Below are 14,852 nucleotides of genomic sequence, written 5' to 3' on the forward strand. Positions count from 1 at the left end.
CGCCTAACATTAATTTAGGAGCAATTACTTTAATGGTTGATTTTACTATTTCTCCAATTCAAGGCGTTTTTCTCTCAATATACTTTGAGTAGTGGCGAACTAGGGGATATTTCAATAAAACTTAGCAAATAGACGTAATTCCACGTACTTTTGAGGTCGGTTTTTTTTAGTACTCTGTACTGAGATTCTCTTGTAAAATTTCGAGGTAAGTTTGTGTTCTTTTTTTCTATATATGGTGAAAATTTTTAGCAATCATATTTTTACACTGTATACTAATCAGTGTATATCCTCAATTTTACTATATATTTTTTCCAAGGCGATTGTTTCAACACTTTCACTGTTATGCGTAATCAATCAAAGCCATTTGAGGTTGTTAATCTATAGTATAATATAGCATTTACACAAAACAATTTATTTCACCTGTTATAAATGTATTATTATTATTATCATTTATGTTTAAAGTTACCACCACTCAAAGATTATATCGAATGGAATCACATCTTAAAAATAACACAGACATTTCATTTCTGTATACGGAGAATTTTGAGACTAAATTGTGTGAGCCGTGAGAGCAGGAAGGATGTCAGTTATTGAGAACAATTTCAAGGGTCAGTCGTAAAGGGGGCGCAGATTCAATAAAAATATAAATCAACAACACTATAGCACATAACATTATTTCGAGGAATAAAAATAAACTATATATTTTTGACAGTTCGCACGTGGCAACTTACATAGTATAATATATAATATCATTTCAAAGTGACATTACGAATAACATACAAATAACGCAATATTTGTTATTCCATTCTCAAATGTGCATGTGCTGTGTAAATTTTTTTTTAAGTTCTTTCTTGGTTCTCTGTCGTTATGTACTGAAATTGGAAAGATATGTTGTAGATTTGTAGATTCTCTTCTCAGTGAATTCTGTTGAAATTCACCGGTCAATTTTTACGTTAAAACGCGTGCGTTCCTCAACTCGACATTGGCGAAATCATCGATTACTCCGACGGGGCCATAACATTTAAAAGAAGAAGTGATACTATGTTAGTAGTCAACTGCGAGTTCTTCACAAAGTCACAAATTGATTTAGAAACACTGTGTAATGTGGACACACTTTATATTTTCGTAAAGCGTCATCTTCATTTATTTGAATTCGTCACACGAGCCCGCCGTTCTCATCAACTGAAAAGTAGATCATGTAAAACTGCTCTACTTCAAAAGAGTGTAATAGTAATGGCTACGAAGGTTTATAACAAACTTCCACTTGAAATTAGGAATTGCAACGATTGTGCAGAATTTAAGAAATTATTATTTAATTACCTAAATGATTGGACATTCTATAATATTGAAGATTTCTTATAAAATTTACATTTCATATTATTAAATTTGTTATTGATTATTTTACTATTGTTATTATGTTTCATTAGTAATAGGTTGCATTAATTGGACTGCATGATTATAATATTATTACAAATTATTGCATGAGAGTTACTAAAATTAAGAAAACTTTGTATGCCATAAGGCGGATCACAGTGATTCAAAATTCATTCTTGTAACAACTTTATAACCTGTGTATCACAAAGAAATAAATGATTTGATTTGATTTGATTTGATTTAATTTGATTAAATGTTATTAAACAGCTTCTGTGTACTTGGCGGTGAATTAAACTTAAACTGTCTCTGTGGCCTAACAGTTACCATACTGGTCTGCCACTCAGAGGTCCCAGGTTTAAAATATTTAAAATTTAAAAAAGTTAAATAGTTAAATATTTGTATGGCCTACATTTATTTCTCTCGTGAGTTTGAGCGTAATTTGTGGTTGTCTATGTGTGTCTCCATGGGACCTGCGACACAGGGTTTCCCTAGTGCTGGGTTATGAGTGTGGGCTTTACTTATTGTTTGTTTCATATATTTGAAATAAATATTCTAAATTGTAATACTGATTATAATGAATATTATAAATATACAATAATTCCGGGATTGCACAGGTGGTATTATCCATTTTAATACTCCAATTGTCGCTGTCGGGGTCGGCGGCCCAGTGTGAGGTGGAAACTTCACATTATTGTATTGTATTGCTACTTAACATTCACATATGTACGTTACTTAAAAATAAAAAAACATAGGCACATGCTGCCTCGGGGTCTCGAACCGTCGACCTCTCAAATGACATTTTAGTAGCAGTAGAGCTATTTGTGAAAGAGTTCGTTCAGGGAAGTACTGCCACCTTTGTACTGCCTGTAGAATTTATTTCTTTTTACAAACGAATTAAAGTCATTTGAAAAATATGTAACGTAGTCTATTTAGTTCAGTTGATATAGAAAATATCATTGGTATATGCAACGTACCTATTGAATAGAGCAGTTTTCTTGTAAAATTTCGAAGTAAGTTTGTGTTTTTGTTTTCTACCGTGAACATTGTAGGAATCGTGTTTTTCCAAATTGATTGATTCAACACTTTCACTGTTTTGCGGAATCAACCATAGCCATTTGAGGCTGTATGGACTCTTAACAACTTAAATTAAATTTTAATATAAAAACCCAATACAAAAAAAGCAGTGTACTCCAAAAAATTAATAAAGTCATCTGTAAGCTAAAAACTCTTAAGAGACCAAAAACGATTCCAATGTAAGTAGTTGAAGAGTTGAGTAGTCTACCGAATGTTCTAGTTGCAGCGTCACATAGTAGCAGTAGAGCTCCCTGTGAAGGAGGTCGTCCAAAGTAATGTTGCCACCTTACCTATTTCTGCCGCCAAGCAGTAATGAGAGCATTACTGCGTTCCGGTTTCGAAGGATAAGGGTGCTGGTGAAATTACAGGCACATGGGACTTAATAACTTATATCTCAGGATGTCGGGTGCAGTGGCAGTGCCCCTTCAGATCTTTGTGATTTATAGCTCTGAGGGACACTGCACCTGTTGGGGACAGGCGTGTCGCTTACCAGCAGGCACACGACTTGCTCGTCCCGACACTTAATATCATAAAAAACGAAGCAACCGTTCTTCCGCTGGGCTGCCACCTCTACTCTCATTGATCAACTTATATTTTTCATTATTATATTTTGCGCAAGCGCAAGATCATACGAAACAAACAGTATTTGCCAATGCCGTCCTCGAGTATTATCGATTTTTCATAACACATAGTCGCCCCCACGCATCCTCATTCCTAACCGTTAGAATGAATCATTGTAAGGTCAATTAACTTTGATTGGTAACTAACTGTATGTGTTTTAGATTTTGTGGACTGTTTATTAAAATTAAATTTACTTTTTAGCTAAGCAGGATGCGTCTTTATTTTATTTATAGGTTCGCGAACAGTTGTTACATCTAACTACATGTTCGAGCGGTTACCACGCAGGACTGCCACGCAGAGTTCCCCGGGTTAGATTCCAGGGCCGGGAGAAATATTTGTATGGCCTACATTTATTTTTCTCGTGAGTTTGGGTGTAATTTGTGGTTGTCTATGTGTGAGTATATGGCACCCACGATACAGGATTTCCCTAGTGCGGGGCTCTGAGTGTGTGCGTTATTATTATTAGTATTAAGACAGATTCCACTGACCAAAACAAGTGAGAAATTTTAGAGGTTACTATTTCTATATATACTATTATTTAGTATTAACTCAAAAAGTGTACATTTTCAGAACCGATGAAAACCGAATTACTCACACCCCGTGAAAGATTAAAAAAATTTATGTCACATTTTAAAAATATAAGTTATAAAAATATAATTTTCTTGCTTGCCTTGCTAAAAATAAAAGTGAAAAAGTAATTACATATGTTTCAATAAGGACTGATTTGTCCAGTACTACCTTATTTCATCAGTACGTCTCATTCTTGTCTGGGAAACCCAAGAGCAGCTACCTTGCCCACAAAGGGGGAACGCAGCCAGCATCTCGGGCACCTTGAACTGTACCCAATTTAATTTTCATGTAGTTTAAAAATCCTAGTTTTAGTTTCTAGTATTTAAGGTTTTATTGTCTTTTTTATCTTACCTGTATATTATCTTAATTATTTTTTTTTTAATTAAGTATATATATTTTAATTGTTGTTTAAATATTCTAACGACTGTTGTATTCGTTTATTCCCCGTAGTTCCATGGTAGCATGGGAGTAAAAACATACTTTACGACAGTCACGTAGAAAAATTCGTAAGGTCTGGTAACTCGTTCTGTAGTTCAGTTGCCAGTGCAATAGCCCCGGTTTGGTGATAAAGTAGCTGGTTCGCGTCCACACAGATTGAAGAAATTTGTCTTCAACTTTGTTCGATCTTTGTTATTGTATTTTGTCCCATCCTACTTGTAGAGTATTTACAAAAAAAGGTTTGTAATTGTAAGTAAAAATTTTGTTTATAAACATTCCGAGATTTCAAGTGGAGGTATTAATCATTCTATGTATGTTCCTCGAAGTTTAGGTAAATCTACTATTCCGGTTTCTAGTTATAAATTATAGAATATAATCAAACTTGGCGTTCAAACAGACTTCATGACGTATATAATGTGTACGTTAACTGAAACCTTATAATTATACATACACGGACACCATATAATAATACAATAATATACACGATTGTAGTTATGGCATCTCGTGTTGTAAGTACCATTGTGTCGCGAGGTCAATTGTGTTATTAGATCATCATTCATGACATGAGTGAATACTTTTTTTTAATAAAATATAGGGATTATTCAATAACATCGACGGCGGAAACGTAAAAAAGGATAAGGCACACTTTAGAATAGAATAAGAATAACGAACACACTCATAGTTCCGCACTAGGAAGACCCTGTATCGCAGGTGTCAAGGACACACACGTAGACAACCACAAATTTTACTTAATTGCTTTATTTTATTAGCCTTAGACGGAAGTAAACTTTAGGTTTTTTATCAGGGAGTATTTAATTCAGTACTTTTGTTGACAAAGCAGAGTTAAACAAAATTTTCGTTACAACGTTATTTCTGATTCGCAATATTTAATACCCACTTAAATCTTTACACATGCTATTACAAAAACTTGCACTATAAAAGACTTAAAGACCAGAGGTTGCATACATTAACAGATCTATTTATAAAAAATAAAAATATGTTATTTGTATTATTCCGTCACGGTAAATTTTGTTGTATGAAAATTTATTTATATAATACTAAAGGGTTGAAAATTAGTTTTTTTTATGATACCGACTGACGGGTGGTAAGCGATACGCTATAAATCGCAAAGACCTACGTCTCACCTGCCTGTAGTTTCACTAGCACCTATACCGGAAAGCAATAATGCTCACGTTGCTGTTTGGCGGCACTTAACAAGTTATACGTAGAAAAATCCCTGTAGAAAAAACCTGAATGTCTTATCTAACCGAATAACCGACCGACATAACATTTGATTCAATAATTATTATTTATTCTTGGTAACGCCAGCTAGTTTGTCTGAACTCGCACCTCCTTTTCCTCTGATGACTCATCACCCATGTAATTCCTCTTTATGGAGTAATAAGAGAAGATAGAAGCGTCATAATCCGTCGACCAACGCAAGCCTAGCCGCTATAATAATAACATCAATATTTACTATTACGCCGCTCTTGCGCAACTTACCGCTGGCAGACGAGATTTTTGGAACGCCTAATAAAATTGACATTTTGATAGGCGCTCCACTCTTTATACATTTATTGCTACCCGACGACGTAGTGCACGCTTCTGACGTCACATCAGCACCTCCAGCCTTACGTACGGTATTAGGATACGTTATTATGGGTGCCGTACCTACGTAATTTTCCCGCCAAGCTTTGATATGCTGCCTAGTACAGGAGCATGGTTTAGATAATCTTGTTAAAAGATTTTGGTAGTTAGAAGAGCTTCCTTCAGCGCCACCCGTTCAACGCCCCGCAGATGTTGAATGTGAACAGTTTTATAAAGAAACTACAACCCGCGATCCTGTTAGTGGTACATACTTAGTCGGACTGCCATTTAGCGGGGATGTATGTTTGTTAGGCTACTCCTACGAAACCGCCCGTAAACGCTTCATGTGTCTCGAGAAAAAATCAGAAGCTTCGCCTAAGTTGAGGGCAGCTTATGATGACGTCATCAAAGAATATCTGGATAAAGATTATATTTCACCCGCACCCCCAGATACCTCTGATGACTCATTACCCATGTATATAATTCCTCATCACGGAGTAATAAGAGAAGATAGAACGTCGACTCGTCTCCGTATAGTCCTGGATGCCAGCTGTAAGACCAGCTCTGGAACTTCGTTAAATGATATTTTACATCACAAAAGACAAAAGTTCTGGATCCTGTCCGCACGCCGCACTGTAAGACAAAGAGTCCGTATGTGCAACATTTGTTTCAGACTCAACCCGCGTCTAACGTATCCTCTTATGACGTCTCTTCCTGAATCTAGTGCGACTACGCGGTTCCAATTCCGTATACTCTTGTACGCCGTAGTGGAGTCAAGAGCGAAAAGGCATATATATGCCTCTTCACATGTTAGACTACACGCGCTGTCCATGTTGAAGTCGCTACCGACCTCAGCACGTTCAGCGCGTCGTGGCACTGCCCAGGTAATGCACTCGAATAACGCAACTAACTTTAAAGGTGCCAACGTTTACTTATGCGATTTATACAAGTTTTTAAATTAAATGACGAATATCGAAATTGGTTTTAGAGTTTGCTGAGAGTCGTACCACTTGGAGATTGATTACACCCAATTCTCCCCACAAAGATGGAGCTTGGGAGAGTATGATCAAAGTAGTAAAAACGCATCTGTACCTTGTAATTGTTCGGCAACTGCTTTCTTTCGAGGAACTTTCTACTGTCCTTACTCAGATATAGTGTTTATTTAACTTCCGTCCGCTAATAGTACTGAGTGCCGATCCAGGAGAAGCCTCTGCTCTATCGCCAAGCTACTTTTTACACACCGCGCCTCTATGTTCTTTTCCCGCGCCTGAAGTACAGTCTGATACTCAGTCAGTTTACTTCAGAGACATTCGCTACTGGACAAGTTAGTGCAGTCATTTTGGTAATGATGGAGGATGGAATATCTGCATGAACTTCAAGTTAGACAGAAATGAAATACTCCTTCCACACCTATCACTCCAGGATTAGTCGTGGTTGGGATAGGTGATAACGCACCTACTCTCTCCTGGCCATTAACGATCGTGGACAAAGTCCACAGCTCGAACGACGGTATCATACGCACTTGTACTGTCAGATCCGCGAGCGGAACTTACATCCGTCCTACCGTTCGTTTGTACCCTCTGCCGGGTCAGTAATTTATTACATAACTTATTTTGTTTATTAGCATTTAGTTTATCAATTTTAAGTAACATCTTATAAATAATGCTCCCGCATTTATAATCCCCCTATCATAAAATTCTAGAGAGACCGCTAGTTTAGAATAGTTTAATTTAATTTGCTCAAGTATGACTTTCTTTAGGTACTACCCTATTCTGTTTTACCGCTTGAGATATTAGACCTAATTCTGGTCTCACTTATGGTTGTCCTTTTAAAGGTGACCGTTTAAGGGCGGGCGGAAATGGTAACGCCAGATTGTTTGTCTGAGCTCGCATCTCCTTTTCCTTTCCCATCCTAATCCGTGCTACGCCAAAGCCGCATAAATCGCCAGCGAATTAAAAATAATTGTGTGTGACGTCAAAAAATTCGTTTTTTTTAAATTAAATACCCGCATCTCCGCCCGGCGTTGAGCCGCGTACGCAAGCTATTACATGGTGGCGTTATTGGTGGTCGGACGCAAATGAAGTGGTGAAGGTAGACGAGCTCTATGACGTTTCGGACATAAATGTTGGTGGTAGCACGGCTTCAATTCCTTTTGCTTGTGAGATCATCTTTCCCTGCAGCTCCCCAAGCTACCGAATGTCTTTTAAAATTTTTTCTTATAGCGTCATCAATTCTAAAAAAGTATAAATAGAACAATATAAATAGTTTTCCGTGTAAATACGCCCTGTTTACAGAACTTAAATGTGGTTATTACGTAATGCCGCGCGGACAAAATACATAGAAGTAAAAACGGATTTGAATGAAGTTTTCTTTGGTGATTTTTTTATATAATATCAAGTGACGTGACGAACAAGTCGCTTGGTGGTAAGCTACACACCTGTCCATAACACTTGCAGTGTCACTTAAAATCGCAAAGATCTGAGGGGCACCGCCACAGCGCCCGTCACTCTGATACATAAGTTGACAAGTCCCATGTTACTGTAATTTCAACAGCACCCTTGCCTTTCAAAATTGGAACACAGTAATGCTGACATTATTGCTAGTCGGCAGAAATATGTAAGGTGTCCAAGGTACAACCTTGGGGGAACTCTTTCAGAAGGAGCTTTACGGCTACTAAAACTTCGAGCAGTTTCAAGTTGTGTCAGGTTGAAGGATTTTTTCTTTGTCATCATATAGCGCCTACGAAGCTAACCGCTGGTACATAATCGACTATCGGTATAAACCCCATTCACACAGTCACTCTATCGAGCGTGATAAGGAGCGTACGGGATAGCGCGCAGAAAAGCCTGCACGCGCAATAGTGCGCGATTACCTATTTGAATTTTTTTAACGCTAACGTTCTTTCGCGCGGGATTGCTCGTGTTCGTTTTTGCTACAACGGAAAGAGCGCGAGGGCAAAATAGACCGCGTACTGCGCGTGTTGGAGAGCGGGATAGCGCGGGCGACCGATCAACGCAATCACACGGTCTTTCCCTTATCTTTCCAACGTTTTTTCGCGCGCACGATTCCTGTATCATGCGCAATAGTGTCCGTGTAAAGCCCGCTATTGACTTCAAAATGCTAAACCAATGCTATTGATAAGAAAAGTGATTACCTATACGCACAGAGTTAATTGTCCCTGCACTTTAACCTACAGTTAACACTGCATTAATAGTTTATACAGATTTACAATAACTCAAAGCAAATGATACGTAAACAGTGCCACTGTATGAGTCAAAACAACTCCGGGATGTGATAAAAACGGACAAACAGCTTTTGTTGATTACATTAAGTACACGGTGCGGATGAGTAGTTCCATTGTCGGTTCAGGCTAGTTATAAAAAACTTTATATCTTTGCAATAAGAGCGAAAAATACGTGTGTTGGCAATCTAGTCGAAGCGACGAGCACGCTCTCTATTGGCTCAAGCAGATTCTCTGGCAATAAATGTGGTGACACCCCTAATCCGCTAGTAGGCGCATTACTAGAACCGTGAAAGTATCTAATGCCAAACAAAATCGACAGGATGTATAAAAGGTGCTACGGATGAAAATCGCGTAGACAGGTTCTCCGGTGGATATTTTTTTTATTGTACCAAGTAATGGGACGAACAGTGTGCGCCTGGTGTTTGGTGTGTCACAGGCGTGTGGCTTACAACCAGACATCTCGTCATTTGGTATTATTAAATAATAATAATAAATTAATACGCAACGGTTCCCTCTCTGGGACTACCATCGCTTTTATATACCTATGTTAATTTCGACTATTCGTTCGAAGATTACACGTGCAAACAATAAAGATACTTACTTAACCAAATAACAGAAAAGTTCAAGAGCATAAAAATCGCGAACACTAGGCATTGTCTGTTGCCTGGAACCGATTATTTGCGCCTGAAAGCGACTTTAGTCAAGCAACCTTCATGGGAGCTATCTATTGTTTTATGAGATGTTTAACGTGGTATTTTGTAGTTTTGTTGTGGTTATTTTGATAGATAAAAGAATAAACTTACATTTAGGGGCCCGTGACTTTCATTTCTAAGTTACGTACGTATTTGTGAAGGAAAACATAGCGATGAAAACCGCATTTCTAAAGACTGTTTGTTCACCACCCTTGGAAAGCGCGTGAAGTTTCCAACTAAGTCCTGAACCCTGTCATTAAATGAGACTCTTACCTGGCAGTGGGTTTATGACGACGGCGCGGAAGCACGAGCAGCCACTCTAAATAAGACTGAGCTGGCGATTGTTAACACTTAATGCCTTCTTACATCAAAAAGTACATATTATGTGAAGTCGACTCATCCCTAGAGCAAAGATGCGTGTTCATACCAACATGCGTCAGTTTCCGATCTCGGTTTGGAATGCATGCAGTCAATGCGCGAAGTTATTATCAACTTTATGCAGTCGTAGGGTCGTATTCCAGAACCCTACTCAATGCTCTAGTCAGGATTTGAGCAGACTTGAGTATGATTTCAAGCACTGGAAATACGACCCTAATGGCAAGGACTTGAGTATGATTTTCAGTGCTCACTGCAATAGAGTTCTGGAATACGACCCGTAGTCTTCGCTGCATGAAGTTGATTACGAACTCACGCATTAACTGCAAACATGTGTCGATCTGTTAACAGTCTTATGTCTCGACATGTGAGATGAGCAGTGAAAGTGCCCCTAGTTCCACCAGCACCGTCAAAATCAAAATATATTAACGCTAGTTACTAGTAGTACTACTTGGGGGCAGTAATATGTACTCTTTTTCACAAGGAGCTCTACTGCTTATATTGTTGTTTATTTGCAAGGGCAACAAATTGTATGTCACTTTACAAAGTATTGATAGATTTTCTCGCTAACCTTTTCAATAAGCGAGAGCTGCGTTCTTCGTTTATTTATATCTGCGCGTTAGCGACCTGTAGAACGTGTCCGAGCCTCTGTGAGTCATCATTGTGCGTTACGTGTTGTTTTCGTAAGTTGGTTATCGTGTTTTCTTTACCAAAAATCGCTTATAGCTCAAGTAATCGTTCGTGGCCTTTTTTTATTGAGTATTGGTTAATAGTGATCTAATTTCCTCTTTCCGGTGCTGAAACGTATTTTCAACGACACCGTTTTTTATAATCTTGTACAAATTTGTTAGCAACAAGTTTTGTAAGTTGATAACAACAAGAATTCTAGATGTTCTAATCAATATCATGTTGTCTTAATAAGGTAGCAGCTAGTTTTAGTAGCAGAAGAGCTCCTTGTGAAAGAGTTCGTCTAGGGAAGTACTGCCACCTTACCTATTTCTGCCGCCAAGCAGTACTGTGTTCCGGTTTTGAAGGGTAAGGGTGCTGGTGAAATTACAGGTCCCATGACTTGTCAACTTATGTCTTCGGGTGACGGGTGCAATAGCAGAGCCCATCAGATCTTTGCGATTTAAAGCTCTGAGTGGCACTGCAACTATTATGGACAGGCGTGTAGTTTACCATCAGGCGCACGATTTGTTCGTCCCGTCATTTGATATTATAAAAAAAAAATACTTTTTTTGCACTGTGAATACAATACAACATGACAAAATTCAGAAAGTAATTATTAAGAAACTAACAAGAGTCCGCGAAAGGCGAGAGACGTGAGTTTTGGCTCGTACCTATCTAGTTTATACGTTACAGTGTTGAATCATAAAGTTCATAATGCTACGTACAATATAGTTACAAAAATTCGATTCCACTACGTTCCGCAGCAATACAAATTGAGCCTCAGCATGACAAGCTATTAGAGGCATATTTCCGGATCGGACCCGAAATACTGTGATTAAATTTGCTCCGCACATATCGGCACCGTCACACCATAAGAGGCAAGGAGCAAAGAGCAAAGAGGCAGCTGCAACGTTTTGTACCAAATACCTTTACTGCGCGACCTTTCTTCAAAATACACTTTCCAGATGTAGCTACACTGTTTTTTCACTAATTTCAAATAATCAGAGTGATATGATGTACACAGGCGTTAGGTTAGATTACCTCATTTCGAATCGTTTGTCGACCATGGTGGTCCAACAATTCGATTCCCGGTAAAACTCATTTGTAAAACAAACTTATCTAAATCGATACCTCTGACGTAAGTAGTAAGTCAAAATACCAGTTTTTAATTAAAATATATACTTTTTTATGCATATTATAGGTTCCAAATTTAAAAGTAAACATTACAATCATTGACTTACAAATAAATGGACGACGGGTCTAATACAAAAACCACGAAAAAAATGTCCCAAGTCAACCTATTCGAAATTTAAATTGTTATGTCATGGCAGTATCGCGCTGTCCGTAGAACAAATGAAGACTAAAGCGGAGTGTCGCGCTCTGTATACGATTTTAGCGCCTTACAAGTGCGGACACTTTTTAGCGCGGACCCGACGTCCATATAATTGTAAGTCAATGATTACAATGTTTACTTTCAAACATTGAACCTATAATATACATAAAAAAGTATATATTTAAGTTAAAAAGCAAAAAACGGTATTTTGACTTACAACTTACGTGGGAGGTATCGAAATATGTTCTGTTCATCGTGTTCTGGATAGTGCCCCGGAGTTGAATTACCGTCGCTTTGGTACTCATAGTAGTGTGAACTGGTTTTCTGGCACGTAATTACTAAAAAATGCTAGAAAGCAATATCTAAGTTACTGTTTGTGTTGTGCAATAAAGAATATTTCATTCATTCATACAATTAGACGATCTTGATGGTCTAGTGGCTTGCACACTGGTTTTCATGATGTCGCCATCTCTGAGGTCCCGGTTTTATTATTTGTTCATACGAAATGTTTATTAACTACTCGATAAAATTGATCCAATAGAAATTCGGTAGTTTTACTACTATTATAACAAGACGGGATTGTACTTCTGGCACTATAGTTCGTCTTCATTAGAGTTTCTTACATAGGTTTCACTCGGAATTGTACCTGATCCCCTACGTGATGCGTAGTTTAATCTCTGAATCAGACTTAAAATGGTCACGTATTTCAAATTAACGTTTCAAATAACGTATTAATTGTTTTTCTTCGCGTCATTATTGATAAAGAATGTGCAAGTTAGACACGTCTGCGTGAAAAACGTACTATTCTTCTTAACTTAATTTTTTTAAGTACTTAACTAAACGTAAACAATCTTTATACTATATCTATTTAATGAAATACACAGTTATTTATAAAATAAATTTTACTAACCTTCAAATACAAAATACAAATATTTAGCTTCATATGAAAATGCATGCCCCTTTTTATACCTATTAATTTGTAAAGTTGTGGCGATGTGACCTCCTTACATCGTCATCTTTTTATCGCCTTTTCTCCGGTTCCTGGCCACTCGTTTTAAATCTGAATCGTTCTTCAATTTCTTTGGCACGCCATTCTGATTTTGTTTCGTAACGAAATCCCCGATCGCGGTAGCGAGCACGTCATCTCGTCGAATTTTTGATCCGTTTACCAGTTACCAAAAATCTCAAAATCACAAAACAATTTTAAAATATTTTTTATAAAGCCTGATTTATTTCCATTATTTCTTTTGAATTTTGAACTTTAAACTCGCTAAGCAAGAAGTGTGGAGGCTGCGGAGTCTACTACACTCTCCAGGCTACATTACTAAATTAACAGGACTCGCCTGCAGTGCGTGACACGCGTTTCAAAGTACATGTTTCAATAAAAAGATGTATCAAGATTGTTTACATTTAGTTAAGTACCTAAACAAATGGACTATAGTGAGAGGTATAGCTATTAAAAACTCACAAATAGTAACCTAGATATTAATTAAAGTTTAAGCCACAGTGTAACCACTGCTTTCGATACTAAATACATTTTGTATGTTATTTCCTTTACTAAATGCAATGTGAATAATTTATAAAAAAATGTCCTCATCAACGAGGTCATTCAGAAAAAAAAATCATAAACATGAAATTTAAAAAAATGCAAGCTTTTATGTCACAGATGGTCAATGACAGCTGACGATTATACGGGTATGACATGAAATAATAACAACAATACACCACACAATATAGCAACAATAAACTATCCTATTACATGAAAGGTAATCACAACATGTGTGACAAATTGTATTTACAGTCACTCACAAAGAAAAAGCAATGTAACGTATCGAATAACGAACCGAGTGCTAACGTTCTTGCGTGGTCCACATACTCTACTTGTGTATTAATTTGGCGGAGTAGTGGAATAAACATCTTACAGCGAAGAGATAAGGGTCACATTGACGCAAAGTAAATATTGCGGAACATATGCGGGCGGTAGTGACGTTTGTAAATGGATGGATCGAATCAATAAATTATCGATACGGGTAAAATCAAAATGCGTACAATTTTGTTTTCGTAAGCAATAGAATTACGACGAACTTAAAAGTGACTAATAACAATATAAAAGACAACATTTCTAAACCAATATTGACAATCTTCCCACGTCATGTGAAAAACGATGTTAAAAATAATGAAAAATAAATAAATCTCCGGAATAATTGCCAACTAGAGCCTTCCTTCCAGGGTAATAAGTTTCATCATCAAGTCTCAACAGTGTTTGCTCTCTCTCAGAATCACAAGATTAAGGGTCGTATTCTAGAACTCTACTCAATGCTCAAGTCAGGATTGCAATTGAAACACAAGCACTGGAAATACGACCCTAATAGCAGGGACTTGAGTATGATTTCGAGTGCTTTAAACCATACTCAAATCCTAACTTGAGCATTGAGTAGAGTTCTAGAATACGATCCTAAGATTGGTTACAAATAACAAGTTGAGATAGTACAAAAATACTTTAGGTAGCGTTCGTTTAATTTTTCTGTAATACTAATAGAAGGATATATCGACTGTGAACTGGCAACTGGTAGTATTTCAATTTTATATATCATTTGGTTTATTAAATAAAAATTCGTGGTGTACATACTCCTATGTGTAATAAAAATATTTAAACACTACGCATTTTTATCTAATAAACCAGATGCTACATAAATGACGCAAACAATGTTTTGCTGTAAAGTTGTCAAAATGGAAAAGGTACCGATTGCAAGTGCACAATTGATATGTCTCCAGAATAATTATCAACTGGAACCTTTCTTTTATTAAACGTGAACTCTAATGACGCGTTGAAATCAATGTCAGAAACAACCATTTAATTAAATTCACAAAACAA

At 37.2% G+C, this 14,852-nt stretch overlaps 2 protein-coding genes across 3 annotated transcripts in view; one reads left to right on the forward strand and one right to left on the reverse strand.

Moving 5' to 3' along the window:
- The window catches only part of LOC113235863 (E3 ubiquitin-protein ligase Ubr3), a gene marked incomplete at its 3' end in the record, with an annotated part of 142,898 nt that overhangs the window by 27,094 nt on the left and 100,952 nt on the right, over positions 1–14,852 (reverse strand). The gene's annotated exons all lie outside the window — the stretch shown is intronic.
- The window catches only part of LOC113236030, a 37,906-nt gene that overhangs the window by 4,396 nt on the left and 18,658 nt on the right, over positions 1–14,852 (forward strand). The gene's annotated exons all lie outside the window — the stretch shown is intronic.

Source organism: Hyposmocoma kahamanoa, unplaced genomic scaffold (assembly GCF_003589595.1).
Source record: "Hyposmocoma kahamanoa isolate Upper Pololo Valley unplaced genomic scaffold, ASM358959v1 88, whole genome shotgun sequence".
NCBI lineage: Eukaryota > Metazoa > Arthropoda > Insecta > Lepidoptera > Cosmopterigidae > Hyposmocoma > Hyposmocoma kahamanoa.